General features: G+C 40.1%; 1 long non-coding RNA gene across 1 annotated transcript in view; it reads right to left on the reverse strand.

Annotated features, from left to right (window-relative positions):
- Positions 1 to 20,980, reverse strand: part of LOC105483099 (uncharacterized) — a 35,842-nt gene that overhangs the window by 3,967 nt on the left and 10,895 nt on the right. The window contains exon 2 of the long non-coding RNA XR_988038.2: positions 6,224 to 6,284. This is a non-coding gene — a long non-coding RNA (uncharacterized lncRNA). The remainder of the gene's footprint in view (positions 1 to 6,223; positions 6,285 to 20,980) is intronic.

A 20,980-nucleotide genomic window follows, 5' to 3' on the forward strand; every position in this document is an offset into this window, starting at 1 on the left:
ACCCTGCTCCAATTTGACAGTTTCTTACAAAGCTAAATATAGTGTTACCATTCGATCCAGCAATTGTACTCCTAAGTTATTTACCCAATAGAGCTGAAAACTTATGTTCACTCAAACACCTGCACGCAAATGTTTACAGCAGCCTTATTCATCATTTCCCCAAACTGCAGGCAACCAAAAGGTTTCTCAATAGGTGAATGTATAAACAAACTGTGATACGGCCATACAATGGGATGCTATTTAGCAATAGTGTAAGAAATAAGCTATCAAAAAGAAATAAGATATCAAATCACAAAAAGATATGGAGGAATATAAAGGCATAAATGAATTCAATCTGAAAAGGATATATACTGTATAACTCCAGCTATATGACATTCTGGAATAAGCAAAACTACGGAGACAATAGAAAGATCAGTGGTTACCAGGGGGTTGGGAGGACAGAGGGATGAACAGGCAGAGCACAGAGAATTTTCAGGGCAGTGAAACTGTTCTGTAGGATATGGTGATGGTGGATAGATGACATTATGTATTTGTCAAAACCCATAGAACTGTACATCACAAAGGTGAACCTTAATGTACACTATGGGCTTTAATAATAATATATCAATATTGAGTCATTAATTTTAACAAGTGTGCCACACTAATTCATGATGCTAATAGGAGGAAAATCTATGCATGTGTTGGGATAAGGGGGCAGTATATGGGAACTCTATACAATTCTTCTGTAAATCTAAAGCTGTTCTAAAAAGAACTATCTATTAATTTAAAAAGAAATCCTATTGCCGTAAATGTCCTGAAGTTATTGCATGCATTCTCATTACAATGAAGCATGGTAAATACTTTATTTTCTTCCTTTGTTTCAGGTCCATTTTTTGTTTGACATGTTTTGGTGCTCTCGGGCAGTACATCTCAAATTTTCCTGTGTCTACAAGTCAACTGGGGGATTTTGCTAAGATGTAGATTGTGATCTACCAGGTCTGGCGGAAAGCCTGAGATTTTTACATTTTTAACAAGCTCCCTGGTGATTCCCATGGGGCAGGTACGACCACACTTGGAATAGCAGGACCTGCAAACAGACGAATAAGACTGGAGACCCAGACTCCACCCTTTGTACTCTGTTTTCTTTCTTTTTCTTTTATTGTAGAGACAGTGTCTTACTATGTTGGCCAGGCTGGCCTTGAACTCCTGGCCTCAAGCAATCCTCCCACCTTGGCCTCCCAAAGTGCTGGGATTACAGGTGTGAGTTACTACACCTGACCTTGTATTCAGTTTTCTCTTTCTTTCCTTTTTTTTTTTTTTTCCTTTTTTGACATGGAGTTTTGCTCTGTTGCCCAGGCTAAAGTACAGTGGCACGATCTCAGTTCGCTGCAACCTCCGCCTCCCAGGTTCAAGCAATCCACCTACCTCAGCCTCCCATGTAGCTGGGACTACAGCTATGCACCACCATGCCCAGCTAATCTTTTGTATTTTTAGTAGAGACGGGGTTTCACCATGTTGGTCAGGCTAGTCTCAAACTCCTGACCTCAAATCATCTGCCCGCCTCAGCCTCCCAAAGTGCTGGGATTATAGGCGTGAGCCACCACACCCGGTCTGTATTCTGTTTTCTAAATAAGGAGGAAGAACTGTCTAATTTTATGACTATGCTAACCAGTAGTTATATTTTTTTAAAATCAATTTTGAAAGGTCTGTTTCCACTGATGTTTCATCCTGAGTCATATTCATTTTCTATTTCTAAAGGCATTGGGATTCCCTGCTCCAACTAAATGAGTCAGTTGAGATCAGAAGTTCATATGTCCAAGTGAAACTCAACCAAGGGTCCATAATGCTCCCTGGCAGTCAAAGGGCCACCAAGTGTTTGTATTTGCATAAGTCAAGTGCATTTTGCATTCTAGAGGCTATCAAGGTCACTGCCAGAGTCACCCTGACAGTGGCTACTTTGTGGTCAGTAAGAACATGCTGCTTACTTGAAGGAGAGTCTTAAGCAGGTGGCAGACATGATGAGAGAAGGTGGTTGCACTGGACAGATTTCATGTTCCCTGATAGCTATGGCTCTGGGCGAAGCCTTACAGAGGATTAGAGCCCCATTTCTGCCATGAACTTGCTGAGCCTGTTTCTCCATCAATACATTGGGATGATTGAACTCCATCTGTGTTAAAAGCTCCTCCAACTCTGCATAATTATTTTTATTTTAAGCATATTCATTCCAAATCAGAGCCTGGCTCTTCATTTTCCAGGCAAGGGTTTCAAGCTTCCAACTGCAGCCTTTGCACCCACCATGCTCATCCTGCCTTTGGTCCATAGAACAGTGGTCAGATGAGGTGTCTGTCCTTCCAGCTGCCTGACTTCACATCTTAAAGCCAAGGAAGAGTCCAGTTCCAGGGTGGGTGGCCTCTCCTGGGCAGGACAGAAATAACTCCAGGATGTGAGCCAAGATAGAACCCGCTCTTCCCCATCCCTCTCGCCACAGTTTCCACTGACCCCAGCTGGCCTCAGAGACATTTGACTAGAGAAGATCCTGGTTGCATCCCGGAGCCAAAGGAGACTTTACTGCAGTTTGATAGTCTCAGAAAGTCGACTGAAAAAATGATGGAATGGGCAGCCAGCACTAACCAGGACACCTATTTGTTGTGAGAAAATCAAATTCTTTTAGTTTTTTTCGTTTTCATCTTCATTTTTATTTTTTTAGGGAGGTGGTCTCACTCTGTTGCCCAGGCTGGAGTACAGTGGTGTGATCACAGCTCACTGCAGCCTTGAACTCCCGGGTTCCCATCCTCCCACCTCAGCCTCCAGAGTAGCTAGAACTACAGGCACATGGCACTATGCCTGGCTTCAATGTAAACCAAACACAGACTCTCTGAGGGAGCATGAGTAGGTGCTTCCCCACATCCATGGATCTTCTCAGTAGTAAGGCTTGGGCTCTGGAAACTTTAGGCCACAGATCTCTCAGAGATCTGTCCAGTGGTGAGTTGACTGGGGCCCAGACAAGCAACTTGTCCATCAGCTCAGAGTGTCTCAAAGGCCAGGCCTGGAACTCATCTGGCTGCCTTACTACCTGGTGTCTGGAATGGGCCCCCTAGGCACACAGATGTACCATTTATTCATCCAGTCCATCACCCAGCACACACTGACAGAGCCCGTTTCATTCCACAGGCCCTGTGCTACATGGCAGGGGAACAGGAAGGACAGCAGTGTGCCACCTCCCCTGTCCCCTCTGAATTTTGTTTTTTTGTTTTGTTTTGTTTTGTTTTGTTGTTTGTTTTAATACAGATGAAGTTTCACTGTGTTGCCCAGGCTGGTCTCAAGCTCCTGAGCTCAATTGATCCTCCCACTTTGGCCTCCCAAAGTACTAGGATTATACGCATGAGCTACCATGCCGAGTCTGCTCTGAGTTTTCAGCACAGGAGAGGAGAGGAGTAGGGACTTGCTTTGATCCCCCTAAAGCCACCAGAGTTTTCCTCTCAGAGGCTGTCACTGCTCATGTTCTGTGTCTGGGAACTCCCCATTTGTTGTAAACTGAAGGAGAAGTTTCTTGCATCTTCCTGGCGTATGACGGAGAGAGACAGAGGAGTATGAGGTGCAGGGAGTTTCCTGTCTGATGGGAAAGACCATTTCATATTCTCCAGGGATTCTCAGTCTGAAGGAAGAGATAGCCTCTGTATTAGGCCGCTCCTGCACTGCTATAAGGAAATACCTGAGACTGGGTAGTTTATAAAGAAAAGAGGTTTAACGGCCACATGGTTCTGCAGGCTTTACAGAAAGCATGGTGCCAGCATATGCTCGGCTCCTAGGGAGGCTTCAGGAAGCTTACAGTCATGGCGGAAAGTGGAGAGGGAGCAGGCACGTCACATGGAGAAAACAGGAACAAGCAAGAGATCTCAGAGTGAGAGCTCACCTATCACCAAAGGGATGGCCCAAGCCATTCATGAGAGATCTGCCTCCTTGATCCAAACACCTCCCACCAGACTCCACCTCCAATATTAGGAATTACATTTCTATATGAGATCTAGGTGGGGACAAACATCCGAACTGTGTTAGCCTCTATCCTTAGAGACCCCCAGGCTTTGAGAAGCCCCTTGTTTGGGGGACAGATCAGATACACAAATAAGAATATGCAAAGATGTACAATACTTTATAAAAAGGCAGAGGGCTGGATTATTGCTGAAGGAAGGATAGGAGGTGGGTTACCCACAGGGGAAGGCCTTTGGAGTAAGATATATGGAAAGAGGGATTCTTGTAGGCCCTGTTTAATTCAACCACAAAGGAGAAATTTGCTTTCATAATCGTGCTTAGAGATTTTTTTTTTTTTTTTTTTGAGACAGGGTCTTACTCTGTTGCCCAGGCTGGAGTGCAGTGGTGCAATCACAGCTCACTGCAGCCTCAACCTCCTAGGCTCAAGCAATCCTCCCACCTCAGCCTCCTGAGTAGCTGGGACTACAGATGTGTGCCATCATGTCCAGCTTATTTTTAAAATTTTTTCTACAGACAGGGTCTCCCTGTGTTGCCCAAGCTGATTTTGAACTCCTGAGCTCAAGTGATCCTCCTGCCTCAGCCTCCCAAAGTGCTGGGATTACAGGTGTGAGCCACCACGCCTGGTATGTGCTGAGAGATTTATAATATGAGTGGGGCAGTCAGGCCAGGGTGGGGTGGATGTGAGATGGCTATTCTGGAGCAACAATTCTTAAAGTAGAAAACAGCATGAAGTATGCTCTCTGGAAAAGATGAAGAGTTGGATTCATTTGTATCCCTGGGTCAAATCCCACAGAGAGGTGAGCACAATGGAGAGATGAGGCCAATCTGGGGAGGAGGTCCAGAATCACCAGGCTGCCTGGTCCATGAAGGGCCATCCAGTCCAGTTTCCTGCTGCAACAAAAGACTTGCTCTAGGCTGGGTGCGGTGGCTCACGCCTGTAATCCAAGCACTTTGGGAGGCCGAGATGGGTGGATCACCTGAGGTCAGGAGTTCGAGACCAGGCTGACCAACATGGAGAAATCTCGTCTCTACTAAAAATACAAAATTTGCTGGACATGCTGGCGTATGCCTGTAATCCCAGCTACTCGGGGAGCTGAGGCAGGAGAATCGCTTGAGCCCAGGAGGCAGAGGTGCGCCATTGCACTCCAGCCTGGGCAACCAGACTGAAACTCCATCTCAAAAAGAAAAGAAAAGAAAAGAAAAGAAAAGAAAAGAAAGACTTGCTCTATGTAGCCCCTAAATGGGTTGTTGGCCTCCTCCTAAAAGTCATAACACTAGCCACTCGTTTCCTTTGGGTCTTAAAACCACCTGCTAAAAGGATGTGCTCTTCACATCTAGCCTAAACTGACCACCGCAATGTAATGTCTTTCTGTTGAAAACACTGAACTGGCTGGGCATGGTGGCTCACACCTGTAATCCCAGCACTTTGAGAGGCCGAGGTAGGCAGATCACCTGAGATCAAGAGTTTGAGACCAGCCTGGCCAACATGATGAAACCCCATCTCTACTAAAAATACAAAAAAATAGCTGAGCATGGTGGCGCTTGCCTATAATCCCAGCTACTTAGGAGGCTGAGGCAGGAAAATCGCTTGAATCCAGGAGGCAGAGGTTGCAGTGAGCCAAGATTGCACCACTGCACTCCAGCCTGGGTGACAGAGCAAGACTCCATCTCAAAAAAAGAAAAGAAAGAAAGAAAGAAGGTAAGTAAGTAAGTAAATAGTGAACTGATTGAAGATAAAGATAAGGGCTGATTAACAGTATTCCACCTTCAAAAGCATGGCTTCATAGTGCCATAGGTTAAGCCAAGAAGGCTGGTGGCCTATAGCAATCTGGCCCCTGCTGACCTCCAACCTATGTTTCACCCTTTGTGCTCCATTGGCCTGGGTTTTTCTCACTTCTTCCAACATCGCATTTCCTCCTTGTGTGCAGCCCTAGTGGTTACAGTATTCTCCAGAATCCTTGAGGGTGCCGGAAAAGCAGGCCCTAGACTGAGTTTCCAGAAAAGACTCCCAGAGTCACGTCCCAGAACTGATCTGTTAAGGGAATGGCTGCTTCTACCACAACAAGGAGCTGCTCATCAAATCATGAAGCTGTTGTTACCACTTCTATCCCCAGAGCCACACCTCCACTATGACAACCTATACCCGCAAATCCATGCTTTACATCCTGCCTCTTTTCCCACTCACTCAATTCCGATTTCAATTACCAAGCAAATATATCTGATAGGCAGAATCTTAAAATGGATGAAAGCTTACCTGCAAGGAAGTCTTAGTCATCATTTTTGGCTTTCCAGCCTCTACAGAGTAGAAAGGTACACTAGAAGGAGATGAAATAGGTGTTGAGCAAGCCAGTTCATAGATAACCTCCACAGTTAGTAATCCCTTCATTTATCTGACTGATATGCATAACCCTCTTCCCATATTTGTACTTCACTTCCAACTAAGTGGTCCTCCTTTGAGCCTATTTTCCAGTAGCATGAAGACCCCAAAATGGCCATATGGTCATATGGTCTTTCTCTCTTTTTTTTTTTTTACAGGGCCTCACTCTGTCACCCAGGCTGGAGTGAGGCAATCAAGGCTCACTGCAGCCATGATTTCCTAGGCTCAAGCTATCCTCCCACCTGAGCTTCCCATGTAGCTGTCACTACAGGCATGTGCTACCACACCCGGCTAATATTTTTTAGTAGAGAAAAGGTCTTGCTATATTGACCAGGCTTGAGTTGAACTCCTGAGCTCAAGCGATCCTCCTGCCTTGGCCTCTCAAAGTGCTAGGATTATAGGCATGAGCCACCACACTCAGCCATGTGATCACCTTTGTTGTTGCTGTGGTTGTTTGGACAGAGTCTCGCTCTGTCACCCAATCTGGGTGATTCTCTCACCTCAGCCTCCCGAGTAGCTGGGATTACAGGTACATACCACCATGCCTAGCTAATTTTTGTATTTTTAGTAGAGACGGGGTTTCACCATGTTGGCCAGGCTGGGCTTGAACTCCCGACTTCAAGTGATCCTCCCACCTGGGCCTCTCAAAGTGTTGGGATTACAGGCGTGAGCCACTGCATCTGGCCCATGTGATCATCTTTAACATTTAGTTTAGTTGAACCAATTTTGCACACCCTAGTAAAGGCATTCCTCACTAGGCTACTAATATCTTCAACCTCATGACTGGGTGGCAGAGGAAGCTGTTGGCCCTGATACAATCAAGAAACCAACTTGTCAAACCGAGAAGTTGCTGCTGGAGCTGCAGCTCCAAATCTAACACCCCTCCTACACACCGTACTGGCAAAACCACTTCCTCCAGCCTTGACTCACTCGGCCGTTAAATCAGTTCTGAATTCAAGGCTCATATGATTGTGTCTTATTTACAAATCCTGACTCTCATTCAGAAACCTAGCTGCATGTTGTCTACAAGAAGTTTACTTTAAATATAAAGGCATATATAGATTAAAAGTAAAAGGAAGGAGAAAGATATACCATGCTAATACTAACCAAAAGAAAGCTGGAATAGCTATGTTAATTTCTGCAAAGCAGATTTCAGAGTAAGGAAAATTATCCAGAATAAAGAGGGGCATTTACATAATGATGAAGGGGTCAATTCTTCAAGAAGATGTAACAGTCCTTAATGTGTATGCCACTCACAATAGAGTGTCAAAACACGTGAAGCAAAAATGGACTGCAGGAGAAATAGACAAAGCCACTATTATAGTTGGAGACTTAACAGCCCTCTCAGTAATGAACAGAGCCAGCAGGCAGAAAGTCAGTAAGGACATAGTTGAATTGAACAGCACCATCTAACAGCTGGATCTAAATGACATTTATAGAATACTTCTCCCAAACATCAGTAGAATACACATTCTTCGCAAGCTCATGTGGAACACTCACCAAGATAGACCATATTCCAGTCCATAAAATATACCTTAACAAGTGTAAAAGAAAAGAAATCATACAATGTATGCCTTTAGACCACAACAAAATTAAACAAGAAATCAATAACATAAGATAGCTAGAAAATCTCAGAATAATTGGAGATTAAACAACATACTTCTAAATAACACATGGGTCAAAAAAGAACTCTCAAGAGGAATTTAAAAATATTTTGAACTAAATGAAAATGAAAATATAACATCAACATTTGTAAGATGCAGTTGGGTGCGGTGGCTCATGTCTGTAATCCCCACACTTTGAGAAGTCAAGGCAGGTGAATCACCTGAGGTCAGGAGTTTGAGACCTGCCTGGCCAACATAGTGAAACACCATCTCTACTAAAAATACAAAAATTAGCTGTGTGTGGTGGCACATACGTGTGTTCCCAGCTACTCGGGAGGCTAAGGCAGGAGAATCGCTTGAACCCAGGAGATGGAGGTTGCAGTGAGCCAAGATTGTGCCACTGCACTCCAGCCTGGGTGACAGAGTGAGACTCTGTCTCCCCTCCCCGCTGCCCCACCCCTTTAAAACAGTGTTTAAAGGAAAATGTATAACATTGAACACACACATTAGAAAAAACAAAAAAGGACCTAAAATCAATAATCTAAGCTTGTACTTTAGGAAACAAAAAAAGGAGAGCAAATTAAGTCCAAAGTAAGCAGAAGAAAAGAAATAACAAAAATTAGAGTAGAAATAAATGAAATTGAAAATAGGACATCAATAGAGAAAAGCAATGACACCAAAAGCTGATTCTTTGAAAAGATCAACAAAATTAATAAATCTCTAGCCAGGCAACTAAGAAAAAGGACAGAATACACAAAAAACTAATACTATAAATAAATGAGGGGCCATCACCACTGATTCCATGGACATTAAAGGAATAAAAGGAATATTATAAACAACTGTGTGCTCAGAAATTTGATAGCCTAGATGAAATGGACCAATTCTTTGAAAGATACAATTAGCCAAAACTCACATAAGAAGAAATAGATCATTTGAATAGGCCAGCATCTATTAAATAAAGTGAATCAATAATTAATAACCTTCTAAAATAGAAACCATTAGGCCCAGATGGTTTCACTGGTAAATTCCACCAACATTTAAGGAAAAAATAATATTAATTTTCTACAATCTCTTCCAGAAGGTAGAAGCAGAAGGAATACTCCCTAACTCATTCTATGAGGCCAGTATTATTCTAACACCAAAACTAGACAAAGACATTATAAGAAAGGAGAATTACACACCACTATATCTTTAAAACATAAATGCAAAAATCCTCAACAAAACATTAGCAAACTGAATCCAATAATACGTAAAAAGAATTACATACCACAACCAAGTCGGATTTATTCCACATATACAAGGCTGATCCAACATTTTAAAATCAATTATTGTATTCTGTCATATCAACAGCCTAAAGAAGAAAAACAACACAATCGTAGCAATAGATACAGAAAAGGCATTTTACAAAGTCCAGCATTTATTCATGATTTAAAACTCTCAGCAAACTAGAAATAAAAAGGAACTTTCATTGAGTTCCAAAGACTGAACCTAGGATAGAGGGGCAAGATGGCTGACTAGATGCAGTCAGGAGGAGCACTTGCCCCTGAGGGAGTGGGACATTGGGAAGACTGCCACACTCTGAGTAGATCTTTAGAGGGAAGGCATTGGGAGCCACCGCACTGGGGCAGGATGCTGATGATGCAAGAGGATGTGTATTTGGGGCGGAAAGGGTATGTGGGAACCCTTTGTACTTTCAGCTCAATTTTGCTTTGAACCTAGAGGCTCTAAAAATAAAATCTTTTAAAAGAAGGGGAAAGAGGGAAAAGGAAATGCAGTGTTTAGCCTTTTAGCCTCTGGAATTCAGGAAGAGATATCAGGCGGCTGGAATAAATGTTGAGTGAGCCCAGATGCAGCAAATACCCAGATAACTCCTAAACTCCCTGCAGACCTCAGATAAAATGTCATCTTCCCAGAGAACTTTATCTGATCCCCAGATTAGTTGAAGACCTTCTGTTCAACATGCTGTTATAGCACTTGGTTCTCCACCGCACTTACCGCATGTATCGGTCAGGGTTCAGTGAGGGAAGCAGAAACATTATGAGCATTAAAGAATGAGAGATTTATTATGGGAAATCGACCTCCTGCAACTTTAAGAGGAGCTAGGGTAGCAAACGTCTAAAAGAGAGAGTGAGACAACCAAAGAAGGGTCACTGCTAGTCCCAAAGCACTGGGTAGGTGGACAAGTTGGATCTGCAGGGAAGTCTGAGAAATTGTCTCCAACTGCCAGAGTAAGATGGCAAATGGAAGCTTCTGGAGAGGTCTACTAGACGGGGTTATCCCAGTGCAGCTACCAGCTCTATGGTTCTGCAGCCTAACATCAGATAGTGGACCAGTGCTGTAGTTGGTCATCAAGACCAGTGGGCAGTAAGAAAAGCTGGGCGCAAAGCAGAAGAGAACGGGAACAATTGAAACCACCCCAGAAACCCAAGCACCAGTCCATCCAGAATTCTGGTTACAAGGACTTGCAGAGAATAAAGGTCACTGATTTATTTCCACCCCTAAAAATCTTGGGCAGATTTACCTGTTGGCCCACTACAATCTAGAACAATACAGGAAAGAGGATTCTGGGAGACACAGTTCCCAGATTCACTGAATGGATCATGGAACAATCCAGCATGCAACATTCTGTGACTGTGTGGGGTTTCATCATCTGGCATACATCTCTCTGTGTTGCCAGATTGAAATGCCATCAGGGAAGAGACTGTTTTTGTTTTGCTCACAGTTGCATTCCCACATATTACCTAGATTATTGAGTAGGTCCTCAACAAATATTTGTTGGAGGAACAGTAATTTTTTATTAGGATTTCAGCAATGACTTGGAAAAATTATTTTTTCATTAAAAGAGGGACGCTTGCAAAATGGAAAGTCTAATAAAACATTTTGTTGGGGAAGGCATAGTAGAAAAGGTAGTCTCATACATCACTAGTGAGAATGTGAGCTAGTTCAACCATTCTGTAGGGGAATTTGGTATCACTTAACAAAACTACATATGCACTTACCTTTAAGCCAGTAATCCCATGTCTAGGAATCTGTCCAGAAGATACAACTGCAATATTATGAAAACACATATGTACAGGTCACTGACTAAAGCAATATTTGTAATTGCAAAACAGCGGAGAAACCCTAAATGTCTATCCTGGGAGAATGGTTGGAAAAATTATAGTACATCCCAACAATGAAGGACTGTAAAAATGAAAGAGGGGCTTAGACCCCACCGAGACAGCCACCAGAAAAGACCTCTCCAAGTTGGGAGGAAAACAGTAAACATATTTTGAAAAAAAAGAAAAAAGATTTCTATCTGCTTGTATGAAATGATTTCCCACATCTACTGCTAGGTGAAAATAGCAAAGTACAAAATGATCAATCGTCTCCTATTCATCATATAAGAAAGAAGAGGCTAAAAGAAAATATATGTGTATCTACACACTTATGCAAAAGAATTTCAGGAAGAACTAATCAAAAATGAATGCAGCTACTATGATAGACACACCCTAGAGGGACCTCCACTGAGTTCACCTTTGAATAATCCTTACTCCTTGACTACAGGAAGAACCTCTGAATTGCTTCTAACTAATGAAATATAGCAAAGGATGTAGGGTAGTCAGTCACTTGATTATATTACATTATAGAAGACTCTGCCTTAGCGGATTGAATTGAGAAATTCTCCTGGTGGCCTTGAAGATGGTAGCTGTCTTGTTGTAACTGCCTATGGAGAGGACCTCTAGGAGTTGAGGCCATGGAGGAGCATGGGGGAGGACCAAGCAGAGGGTTATGATCTTTACATAAGAACATGGCCCAAACAACATCTTGTTTGCAGCCTCGTGAGATAACAAATCTATGTGGTTTTAAGCTGCTTGTTTTGTATTAAATTGTAAGTTTCTGAAAACTTATTACACAGCAATAGATAACTAATACTGTAGATTAGTTTGTACGGTATGGTATGATAAAGGTGGAAACACATCCATATACATTTTACAAAATCCATGGAATATACAACACAAAGAGTCAACCCTAGTGTAAACTGTGAACTTTGTTTGATAATGTGTCAACATTGCGGCATTAATGGTAACAGAGGTACCGCACAGAGGTGCCATTAACAAAAGATAACTAAATCTGCAGGAGGAGAAGGGAATTAGGTGGAAAGAAGAAGAAAGTGGAAAGAGAATAGTAGAGACAAGTGAGAAGCAACACTCTTCTGAGTATTCCTTTTAGTATGACTTTCATCTTTCACAAGGGAAAGTTTAACATACTGCCCCCCTCCAAAGTAATACATAATTAAAATCAACTAGGAGGTGAATGAAACCCAAAATAGAATACAACCACAAATAAATATAACTATATGAAAAATAAATTTCATAATCACACTTCAGGGAGGCAGGAAAAAAATTAAAAGACTGACCTAAATAACTTCAGAAAACAGTACTTTGATGGTATACCATAAGGCTAAAGATAAAAAGAAATGTACACAAACACTACCTGCTAGTTAGTAAATTTTTTTCCTCACAGAGGTATGGGTTATCAGTTTTGAAACTTCTTTATTTGTACTACAATTGAACAAATAAGTAAAAATATTATAAATAAAAAAATTACTGTCAGATAAAAGAGTTATAAATTGAAAAAGGGAAGGTTTGGAATTGTGAACCCTGAATATCGGAGACAGGTCTCAGTTAATTTAGAAAGTTTATTTTGCCAAGATTGAGGATACACACCCATGACACAGCCTCAGGAGGTCCTGATGACATGAAGCCAAGGTGGTCAGAGCACAGTTTGGTTGTATACATTTTAGGGAGACATGAGACATCGATCAACATATGTAAGATGAACACTAGTTTGGTCCAGAAGGGTGGGACAACTCAAAGAAAAAGCGGGACAACTGGAAGCTGGGAGGGGACTTCCAGGTCATAGGTAGTTAAGAGACAGATGGCTGCATTCTTTTGAGTTTCGGATTAGCCTCTCCAAAGGAGGCAATCAGATATGCATTTATCTTAGTAAGCAGGGGTGACTGAACAGAATGGGAGGCAAGTTTGCCCTGAGCATTTCCCAGCTTGACTTTTCCCTTTAGCTTAGTGATTTGGAGGTCACAAGATCTATTTTCCTCTCACGTTTACCCCCTTTTCTTTTTTAAAATATTTTGGAGAAAGAAATTCAGAAGAAAATGAGTCTCTAGTCTCAGGTTTGTTCTGATTACTCATGGATTCCTAGATGAGTAGGCCCAGAGTTATTATGAAAGTTCATTTTTAGCAGGTTGTGAAATCTCATGTCCTCTGAAGAGAACATAGGGAGAGGAAAGGAGAAAAACAACAACAAATGAAATAACAATCCTGGAAAATAGACGTAGGCCACATTACTCTGAAGTCCATACATCAGTAGGCAGGTATGAAAGTTGCTTATGTATGTAAATAGGTTGCTGTTATTTTCTTCTGAAATTTGAGTTGTCTAGCTTCAGTTCACAGAGCTTTACAAAAGCACAGCTTAGTTTTCAGTGACTCCAAATTAGGAAAAATGGGGAAATAAAGAAAGAAAAAAAATGGAAACATTATTTGAAAGACTTGTAGCCAAGAAAAATTATAATTCGATCCAAGCTAACAATAGGTGTACTATATTTTTTGAAACATACTTTTTAAATCTCCAGTTTCTCATTTTTACTAAAGACAAATCGTGGTAGGACTGATTTGCTTTATTATACTTGGACTGATTATTTGTACACAGTACAGCAAGAATAATGATTTTTTACATAGGCTTTTAAATTGGCTTTGATGGAACTTTGTTCCATAGAAGGAATCTCAGATAAAACTTTGTTAAAGCCAAGCCAAGACGTAGATTTGTACCAACAAATACCTGAGTTGGGTGAATTCCTCTCCTCTTGAAGTTCCAAGATAAACTTGGGACTCCTGGACCTGTCAGAAAGTGACATTCTTTACTTAGCACAGGTCAGGAACCCTATACAGGGACTGTACAGACAAGGTATTGACTCCATAACTCAAGTTTGATTCCTTAAAGGAAAGCATGCCATTTCAGTCAAAGCCTTGGTAAAATAATCAGTTTCTCCAATTGTGTCCTGTTATAAATGAAAATAGATTCTTATTGCACTTATGCAATGAATTGTAGGGCCATAAGTTATGAATACTCACAAATAGTTTCCAAATTCTGGAGGAATCATGTGGAGATAAACAAATATATTCTAAATGTTGTTCCATAGGCATATACTAAACTGTTAAAAGCTGTTAATAGCTCAAAAGAAAATTTTCCTTGACTCTGAAAAAACAAAGGATCAGCAACATTTTAAGCACAAAGTCAAAAAGATTACTTCAGTCTTCTATTAGTTCAGTCCATGTAGTTAATTCCTGTTCTGCTTCATATTCATGAATATTTCAGTTCTCCATGAGTCATGAAAGTTTTTCTTCTATTCTAATGTCACAATCTCCAAAGTTATCAGAAACTTGTATTTAACAGCACCTGTTAGAGTTTCATAACTGATTATAATACCACCTTCTAAAGAGGACCAAAACAAGACAATTGTCTGTGGATGACAAAAAGTTTAGGGCAGCCATAGTCAAAGACACAATTGACAAGGAAATTTGTTACCTCTGTGGCACACGATAATTTAACATAATTATGTCATGTTATAATTAACATAATTAATTAACACAACATAACTAATTAACATAATTACTACTGATAATATACACTAAGTCAATCAGAATTATAGACGTTTTCTATGATTTTGGAACACATACCAATAACATATTTACATAAATATAACCCAAAGAAAACCAAACACTATTTCATATTTGACAATGTTTCCTGTATAATTTTTATACCAAATAAGCCAAATTATGTCATCTTTGGACTTCAGGGAAACTAACATCTTAAAGGATTAATTAGGTCAGAAAAATACATAATTTATAATTTGATTTTGGAAAGTTTGTAAAATATCAAAGATTTAAAACACTTGATATCAGAGGTCATTGTAAAATAAGTCATTCATTTGACCAAAGTGATAACTCAAGTTATTTCCCAAAAAAAGGCAAAAACCTTCATTCTTTGAGAAAGGAGACTTAACTTTCCAAACTATAAGCCCAAATAAAACAGCATGAAGCCCAAATAAAACAAATAAATTTGTTTTTCAAAATTTTATGAACAATCTATAAAGTGTGAATCTTGACCATAAGATATAACTTCCATAAGCCTTTTATAACCTTTATTAAAAAGTCAGTTAATGCTTCAAGAAAACCTTATTAATCTGATACAGGGCCCCATATGCTGGTCTTGCATCAGTGTGTATTTGACATTAATGATTAACTTATAGAGAAACTGAACTTATTTTATCTCTCAAAATTGGCCCTTACTATCTCACATGCCCACCTCTTCCATGATAGCCCCTGGGCCTTAAGGCGTTGAATAGCTTTAATTTCTAGCCCTGTGTCTAAGAATGCAGTTTATTTTGATTGGCGTCTTCTACCAGGCCTGAAGATGAGGCTTTAATTGCTGACACTGTTTAAGATCTAGCAGGATTTGGTGTCCTTTTTAGACCCAGGAGTCAAAGCCCTGTAACTCAATGTCACAAATACTTTAAAAGCACATACAGATAGATACATGAATGTAATAATCTTAATTTAAAAAAATTTTTATTTCTGTTTTTTTCCTAAGCAAACCAAAACTTAATAACAATGACATAAGAATTGTTTCAATAAACCATAAAATCTGTTAGGCCAGTTACCAAAAGGCAAAAGAAAAGACCTTCTGCACTGCACAGAATATTATGTCAGAAGACAACATTTCCTTTAGATCTTTAAGAAAACATTGTTAGCATTAGGCCACAACAAATAAAACTTGAGGAAAAAACTTATATGAGCTGAAAATAAGTTAAAGGAGAGTGTTACTACTTCATGCCCTTTAAAGGAGGAGAGAAAACTGAAAATGGTGAGATGTAATAACAGTTGAACTTTGGGTTTGTATTTGTCTGTTCTCATGCTGGCAATAAAGACATACCTGAGACTGGGTAATTTATAAAGGAAAGAGGTTTAATGGACTCACTCTTCCATATGGCTGGGGGGCCTCACAATCATGGCAGAAGACCAAGGAAGAGCAAAGGAACATCTTACATGTCACCAGGCAAGAGCGCATAGCATGTGCAGGGCAACTTCCCTTTGTAAAACCATCGGATTTTGTGAGACTTATTCACTATCATGAGAATAGCATGGGAAAAATCCACCTTCATGATTCAATTACCTCCCACTGGCTCCTTTCCATGACATGTGGGGATCATTACAATTCAAGGTGATTTGGGTGGGGACACAGAGCCAAATCATATCAGGGTTAAAAAAAATTAAAAGCTCTTATAATTTATTAAGAGTAAATCAATTCCTTAAGAAAATTTCATTGTTCTAACCAATTTAGTGTGTAAGTTTTTTTACATCAAGCCCGATCTCTAGAAAGACCGTATGATGTACCTTTAATTATAGATAACTTGATTGTATAAAAACTTTTTTAAAATAAATCCTCTTATTGTGACTTACACAGACCATTCATGATATGCCTGAGCTTTCTGGTTTGTCCTGAACATCCCTGTTTCTTAAATAACTAGTCATTTTATTCTAGGACTAAATTTACCATATAAGATTCTTTCTCATATAAAATTATTTATCTTTCTAAGCTTTTTTTTTTTTTTACCAAAAAAAACCTCTTTATTTTTATAACTTCTTTCCACCTCTCTTATTTCCTTATTCCTTTTACCTTGTTTTATATATAACCTTTAAATAAGCTTTGAATTAGACAAAAATTGTTCAACTTTTTAAAAAGAACACAATTTTTTTAGAAAGAATGTTTTCCTACAAATGTTTTTTTATTAGAAAATACCCAAATAATGAAATATCTATTACTTAATTTAATATAACTTTAGATTCTAAATTGTGACATTTGTCTACAAGTATTTATGCCATTACATTTACCTAATTATTTTATTTTAATCATTCATCTAGATTATTTATGAAAACTGTCATACTCATCATTTAAAGTTATGGAACCACCATTGCAAAATTACAACAGAGACAGCGAATAAGATCTGACCTAACTGACTCCATCTTGTTTTTAACCTCCAAACTCTTCTTGTCCATACCTGGGCATAGGCCAAACTAACTTTTGGAGGAACTTAGTTTATACTTTAGCTTTGAAACAAAGATGATAACAGTCCTTTCCCAAAACAAATCTTACTGCCTGTGGACTTGACTGCCTAAAGCCATAAGATTAGAAGTTATGGTAATCTTACTAAATTCAAGATGTAGCTAGTTTCATTAAACAAATATCAATGTCTTATTTATTAGAAATTACACAAGCAAAGGTCATTCTGTTTGGGGCTTGGTTTAGAGTTTTGTAATCCCTATTCCAAATTTTGATGCCTTATAGTATTTGCAGGGATATGTATGAATTTCTTGATTAATAAGCACAAATAAAAATGCATGCTGGAAATTCTTAAGATATTTCTAATATTATTACACTTTACCAATAATTTTAAAGCTATCTTATTTATTAAAATTTTACTTAAGTTACGTAAACCTGAAAAAGCATTTGACTACTCTTTTCTTTTTTCCTGACAAAGTATTTGATTCAAGAGCTTTTATTTTCTGAAGCCAATTAATTAGAGCTCTTTTATATATTTTCAGTAGTGAAACATTGTGTACACAACACATAAATAGATAGATGTATTAGGCATGCCAATAGAAGTACATCTTATAGAGTCATAAAAAACTCTTTTTTCTCCTCTCAGACTTTAAAATTCTTGAAAACCTGTTTCAATAACCTGTATCAATTATTGGCAACCCTAGGCAGTTGTCAGCTAAGTCGTCTTAAATTCACATATTAAAGGAAACAAATCAGGTGAAAATCAAATAGTAAAATTTACATCATTAGGTACAGAGAGAAAAAGTCCAGTGAACTAGAGGGAAATTAAAATGGATTGAATTGCCAATTAAACATCGAATTATAGAAATTATAAGGCCTTTTAAATATATACACACATACACATACACACACACACACACACACACACACACACACACACAAAGATCCTATAGCTTTTACTTCAGAATTTTAGCCATGAGATAAATACAAATTCACCAGCTTGCAAACAAAAAATCTGTTGGATCCAAACAGTGATTTTTATCTTAATAGAAAAATAACAGCAGATTTAAAGCAGGCAGAAAATAAAATAGAGGAAAAAAGAGAACTTAGGAACTCTATACTTTGCAGGTTGACCTTACAGCTCTTTTTCCTTAATGTAAATGTGCACAAAGACCATACTACTTCCATTTTACATAAACTCTCCCAAGTAGAGATGCCATAAAACTTACCGAGTACTCACAGAGGAGTCATTCTCTTTCTTTGCTCCTCATTCTTACATCATTTATTTCCCACTTTTTTAATTCCTAAAAGGAGGAATTGGGTTGTGGCCTAGGGTTTTTGGGTGGTGGATCAATGTGTGCTTGCTTGTGGGCAGGACTCCACAGTGTGTCACCACTGAGTTGTTTCCATCCTCTTACATGTCTCAGTTTCTCTCTCCAGAGGTATATGACCTCAGAGAGGTCTCAAAACGCTGGGCCATCAGCCCTTATATGAGTTTCCTGGATGAGCCTTATTCTTTCAAATTAATTGTTGTTGAGGATTTCCCCGCAGGGCTGCTGTAAATCACAGGGGTCAAACCCCCAGATGCTCCCACAAGGCCCCTGGTCACACAAGGGCACCTTTTGGCTGGGAGGAGCAAAATGACCTTTCTCTTCAGAGCTGAGAAAACTCAGTCTCTCATTTACCTATGAAAACAACAGTTCCTCACACAAATGCACACAGACAAGCTCAATCAAGATGAATTTTGGGAGGAAAAAATAAATAGAGAAGACCCTTTAGAATGCATCTCCAAACTAGAATTAGGGTCCTTAAACAACAACTTTCTAGGAGAAAATAAGAAACAACAGCCGAGACCACTTTCTGTAAACTGTGCCCAGCCACCCCTACTTTGTAGCTCCTGTTTGCCATTACAGATGCCAAGGTCAAATCCTCTCACAGTACAAGGTAATCACTGGTATCCCCAAAGCCAAAGAGGTCAGGTCATTCAATACAGGAAAACAGAGCTTTAGACCTAAGAAGAATCTGCCCGTGACTCTCAAAATTCCACAAAGAAAGAAGAACATCCCAAAAGGGGTGATTGGTGCCTTTGTTCCGAATTCTTTAAAGGGGGTCAAGTCATTAGAAGACTTTTCTAGCTTTTTGGTGTTGCAGATGGCAAGAGAGGGAAGGAGACATAGGGTGGAAAAAAAGTAAAAGAACATTTTTTTTTTAAGACAGGAAGTAAACACAGAAACCAAGCACGTGGTTTCATTTCTTTTTTTGTTTGTTTGTTTTTGTTTTCCTCTTTTGCAGTTGCAAGGAATTTTAACCAAATTAGAGAGGTTTTGTTACCCATCATTTGGAATTCTCACTTGGATTTAACCAAGTCAGGTAGAGTTGGTCAAATCTGATTGGCAAAAGACCAGAAGAAACAACAACAACAAAAAAACCAACAACATGATCGCTGAGCACTCTAATGGTAAAAAGAAATTGAGACAAGCTGGTTGTTAGACTTTAGACAAGACAAAATACAAATTCAGCTACTTACCTAGGGATGGGTCTCAGGCTGAAGACTGTCCTCTACCATCCTAGAAGCAGGAAAAAACTCAAACTCATCCTCCCTGCTGGGAGTGAGCTCAAATTCCATAAAGGAGTTACCTGCCTTCCGACATCATGGAAACAGGAAATCTTGCTTTCCTTGTTGGAAGCAAGTAAAACTCAAAAAAGGGGGCGGGGAGGGGGGAAGTTGTACAGCAAAATAAACTTCGGATCTCAACCAAATATTGGGATATCAGGGATTCTCTGTGTCATGCGCATCAGTGTGAAGAGACCACCAGACAGGTTTTGCGTGAGCAATAAAGCTGTTTATTTCACCTGGGTGCAGCCTGCGCACGGAGGTGCGTGACATTTGCTGCTGTGACTCGGATAGGGGGATCTCCCTTGGGAGATCAATCCCCTATCCTCCTGCTCTTTGCTCCCTGAGAAAGATCCACCTATGACCTCTGGTCCTCAGACCAACCAGTCCAAGGAACATCTCACCAATTTTAAATCGGGTAAGTGACCTTTTTTTACTCTTCTCCAACCTCTCTCACTATCCCTCAACCTCCTTCTCCTTTCAATTTTGGCACCACCCTTCAACCTCTCCCTTCTCTTAATTTCAGTTCCATTCCTTTTCTGGTAGAGACAGAGGAGACATGTTTTATCCATGAACCCAAAACTCCAGCGCCAGTCACAAACTCGGGAAGACAGTCTTCCCTTGGTGTTTAATCACTGCGGGGATGACTGCCTGATTATTCACTCATGTTTCAGAGGTGTCTGATCACTGCGGGGATGCCTGCCTTGACCTTTCTTTCACCTTGGTGGCAAGCACCACCTCCCCGAGGGGGGCAAGTAAGCCCCCAACCCTTCTCTCTGTGTCTCTACCCTCTCTTTTCTCTGGGCTTGCCTCCTTCACTATGGGCAACCTTCCACCCTCCATTCCTTCTTCTTTTCCCTTAGCCTGTGTTCTCAAGAACTTAAAACCTCTTCAGCTCACACCTGACCTAAAACCTAAATGCCGGCCAGACATGGTGGCTCATGCCTGTAATCCCAGCACTTTGGGAGGCTGAGGTGGGTGGATCATGAGGTCAGGAGATCGAGACCATCCTGGCTAACACAGTGAAACCCCGACTCTACTAAAAATACAAAAAATTAGCCGGGCATGGTGGTGGCTGCCTGTAGTCCCAGCTATTCAGAAGGCTGAGGCAGGAGAATGATGTGAACCCAGGAAGCGGAGTTTGCAGTGAGCCGAGATTGCGTCACTACACACTCCAGCCTGGGCAACAGAGCGAGACTCCATCTCAAAAAACAAAAACAAACACAAAAACAAAACAAAACAAAAACAAAAGAACACCTAGATGCCTTATATGCCTTATTTTCTTCTGCGATACTG

Source organism: Macaca nemestrina, chromosome 1 (genome assembly GCF_043159975.1).
Source record: "Macaca nemestrina isolate mMacNem1 chromosome 1, mMacNem.hap1, whole genome shotgun sequence".
Taxonomy (NCBI): Eukaryota; Metazoa; Chordata; class Mammalia; order Primates; family Cercopithecidae; genus Macaca; species Macaca nemestrina.